Below are 4,076 nucleotides of genomic sequence, written 5' to 3'. Positions count from 1 at the left end.
GCCTTTTTTTGCCCGGTGCCTGAGAGTCAGGCCAGCTGCGGGGAATTAGCTCAAGCGGCAGAGCGCTCGCTTTGCATGCGAGAGGTAGTGGGGGACGCCGCCCACATTCTCCGAGCCTGTCGACTAAGGGCTCCTGATGAGCGTGGTGGATGGGAGAGCCGGCCATCTGACTTTTGGCCTTGCTGCCCATAGCGGTCAGGCCGAAAAATCCAAAGCCATCCTCCCCAGGCCCACAGCCACCAGGGGCTCCTCTGCACCATCTTGCCTCCACGAGTGCCGCACTCTGACCAGCTGAACCAGGCAAGCCACGGGCAGCTTCTCAAGGTCTTCCCCTGGTGTGGGCTTGGATGCGAAAAGCACCTGGCCGTTCATCAGCTTTTGCAAGAAGTGTGCAGAGTGGGAGTAGCGATGGGGCTGTAGCTTTCCACAGCATCTCAATTTGGGCAGCTTTCCATTCCCCTTTTCTGTGTAATGTCCCTCCCACGGATTTCACTTGCGGAGCTGTATGACTCTGGCAGGGTGGCCATTTAGAAATCTTTTCCTTGCTTTTCTTTTTCACCTGGCCCCAGCGTTAGGACCGTTTGGGTGTTTCAGTGTGTGTGTTTTCCCATTTGGAGGCATTTGGAAGTTTGGAAGGGGAGCCAAAAGAGGCGTCTTTTTCACAAGCAAGTTGGCTTTCTGCACAGGTAGGGCCCTTGGCCGTAAAGCTTAGCTCCGTCAGTGCGTCTGCATGGGGTTCCTCCAGTGCCTCAAGAGCCCGTGGTAAACTCTCGGTGTGGGCGTTTGGCTTGCGCCAGTCAGAGTGCCATGCCTGCGTCTTCCCAGGGCCGGCTCCCGTGAGGCGCGCATAGCTTGGGAGGAAAGGGGTAGAAGAGGAAGTGAAGCTGACTTCGAGTGGTGGTGCCCCTGGGCAGAGTGGTCCTCCTGCTCCTTCCTGTCGGAGGGGTGGGCTCGAGTGTGGGCTTGGGGGGTCTGGCTGTGGGCGGTGGGAGGATGGTGTCCAGGGAAGTCCCAAAGGTCACCCTGCGCCGGCGGAGTGTGAAGCCTCTCCCCTAGTTTGGGGTGCCGAGTATTAAGCCTTCCTCTGTGGCTTGGGCTGGGGAGCGTGATCTGGCGTCGGGCACATTTGGGTGGAGCTGGCGGCCGGCAAGAATTCGGGCCATCAGGTCAACCCTCTGTGGACAATGGGGGCGAGCCGGCAGGCCTGCGATTTTGGCTTCACGGGCGGGCAGCTCAAGCCTGGCCTCCTATGAGCCTGGAAGGCAGCCGGCCGGGCTCAGCCGTCTCCTCCCCGGGCCCAAGTTCCTTTCAGGCAGCAGGTGGAGCGAGGAGCCCAGGGAGGGGAGCCCAAGGAGGTGTCCGGAGCATCGTCCTGCCCGGCACCCAGCAGGGCTCTTGCCCGCTCCCGGCCCACCTGGTTTTGGCCTCTGCCACCCCTAGCAGTCAGCCAAAAGAGCAGAAGTCACCCTCTCCCTCCCGCAGTGGCCAGCATGGGGCTTGAACCCATGATCTTGGTGTTATTAGCACCACGCTCTAACCAGCTGAGCTAGCCGGGCTATAGGAAGCCCTCCCCTCCCTGACCCTTTTGGAAGGAGTCACCGGCTGGCGCGGGGAACGATGTAGCCTCTGTTATCAAATGGATGGATCAAGACACCATCACCAAAGATAGGGGAATTAGCTCAAGTGGTAGAGCGCTCGCTTCGCATGCGAGAGGCAGCGGGATCAATGCCCACATTCTCCATCGGCAAGGCAGCCACGGGACCTTCTTTTAAAAGCCATGGTCAGTCAGCCGGCTCAGCTCCTCCAGTGGCCTCCATCCCTCTCCCCGCTTGGCCTCCCAAAAAGCCAGCCCTTGCGGAGCACAAAGCTCTTCCTCCCCGGCCCTTCTCCCCCTTGCGCTGACTGGGAGGCTGGCGACAGCTGGGGGAATTTAGCTCAAACGGAAGAGCCTGGGAGAAGTAGTCAGACCCAGACACACATTCTCCAGCCTGCTCTGCTCTGCTCTGCTCTGCTGGGCTGGGCTCTCATGGGGGACCTGCACCTTTCTTTCTGAGCTCTCACTGGAGCACAATCCCTTTCCTCCTCCCTCCCTGCTAGTCTACGCCAAGCTCATTGGCCGGGAGGGAGAGCCACTCAAATACAGAATTACTCACATCCCAGGGGTCCATGAAGGGAATGAGGAGATGGGCGGGGTGGCACGCGATACCAGCTCAGCTGAGACCGTGAGACCTCGCAGCCTCCTGATCTCAGGCAGCATGGCAGCCATGGAGCAGAGCAGAGCACGCAGACAGCTTGGAGACAGCCAAAGCGGGGAAGGGCTGCGTTGGTCTGGAAGAGGGAGTCGGTGGCTGTCTAGCCTGGCGGAGGCAGGGTCGTTTTGCTGTATGCTGGGCCAGGGGCCAGGGAGCCTGCTAGAGTTGCTGAGCTGGGCCTGCTCCTGGCTTTGCTTGGGTTAGAGGAAAGTGGTGAAGATAGGAACGGCCCTCCTGGGTGAGACCGATGGTCCATCTAGGCCACTATCCCGTCTTCTGACAGTAACCGATGCCAGGCGCTTCAGAGGCAATGGCCAGAGCAGGCAATCGTCAAGTGATCTATCCCTGTGTTGTCTTCTGAAGTTTGGTGCTTGTTTCTGGGGCTAACTCTCACCCCAGACACACTCCAGGGAGGGAGCGTTGGTGTTTGTGCCGAGGAGCGTGGCTGGGACTCGGACCCCCTTCCCCAGCTCTGGGTAGCGCCTCGCCCCCACCCCCCCATTTCAGGCTGTGTTCTGCTTAAGGCCACAGCGCCCTTGCCTTTTTTTGCCCGGTGCCTGAGAGTCAGGCCAGCTGCGGGGAATTAGCTCAAGCGGCAGAGCGCTCGCTTTGCATGCGAGAGGTAGTGGGGGGCAATGCCCGCATTCTCCAAGCCTGTCGACTAAGGGCTCCTGATGAGCGTGGTGGATGGGAGAGCCGGCCATCTGACTTTTGGCCTTGCTGCCCGTAGCGGTCAGGCCGAAAAATCCCCCTCCCCAGGCCCACAGCCACCCAGGGGCTCCTCTGCACCATCTTGCCTGAGCGGGTGGAAGTGGAGCCTGGAACTGAGCTGAGGCGCTGAGGGTTATTTGCACTGTGCGCTTCACATGGAGGTGAAAACACGGGGCACAGATCTTTGAGCACAACCCCCGTCCTGAGGAATGGGGGGGGGCTGCATAAAGAGAGACCGGCTCTCCCTGGCGGGGCTGCAGCGGCTCTTCACAGGGGCAGTCCCACTGCCAATTGGTACCAGAGTTTTGAAAACATCCTTTCCTGGGCTGGCTCCCCTCTCCCTAGGGGGAACTGGCGACCCCAAACTTCCCAGAAACCATCATAGCGAGGCCAACCTGAGCACAGACACCTGCTCAGCACCCCGGGGTGCAGCCCTGAACTCCAGCAATCAGCTACGCTCAGCTGCCCACCCAACAAGCGTTTCACGCAGGAGCCTTCGTGCCCTGCGTGTTCAGCTCCCTCCCAGTGCCAGCTTTAAACTCCGCTGCTCAGTTCTAAGCTTTGGCCACACGGGGGCAGCCTGGAGCTCAGCCAACGCCCCTGTTGCTGGTTGCGTTTCCCGCTCCTCGTGGCAGGTTCACACCGCGCAGGCAGATCTCTGAATCGGAGCCGAACCGTTCCCCAAATCCAGCGCTTTAGCAGCAGCTTTGCTAGGAAAGCGCTGACGTCCCCAAGTAAAGTAAGAGCCAGAGCGCTGTGTCCAGGATCTTCTATCGGGCCCCTCACCGTGGTATCTGACAGGCGCAAGGAGAAACCAGGGAAATGTTTTCATGGCGTTTAAGGGCAGAAGGGGCCATTAGCTCAGCTAGTCTGACCCCCGAATAACACAGAATTACACCATGACACACATTGATCCCACAGACCTTAGATAGATCAAAGCGTTTCAGCCCTCAGGAAGGAGGCTAAACTGGGTACCAGAGGCAGCGAACAAGGGGCCCCCAAGGCAATGGCAGGGAGCTGACGAGGTGAAATATGCCCAGATGATCCCAGCAGGCGACCCACCCCCATGCTACAGAGGTGGGAGTCCCTGTTCCTCCTGCCCTTAAGAATCTC

General features: G+C 59.7%; 1 non-coding gene across 1 annotated transcript; it reads right to left on the bottom strand.

The window, feature by feature from the left end:
* Positions 1–1,482: 1,482 nt before the first annotated feature.
* Positions 1,483–1,556, bottom strand: TRNAI-AAU. Its single transcript has one exon. It is a non-coding gene; the product is annotated as a tRNA-Ile (tRNA).
* Positions 1,557–4,076: the final 2,520 nt, after the last annotated feature.

This window comes from Mauremys reevesii, linkage group 12 (genome assembly GCF_016161935.1).
Source record: "Mauremys reevesii isolate NIE-2019 linkage group 12, ASM1616193v1, whole genome shotgun sequence".
Lineage (NCBI taxonomy): Eukaryota > Metazoa > Chordata > Testudines > Geoemydidae > Mauremys > Mauremys reevesii.
The sequence above is the reverse complement of the archived record's forward strand: the minus strand, read 5'-3'. Positions and strand labels throughout refer to the sequence as shown.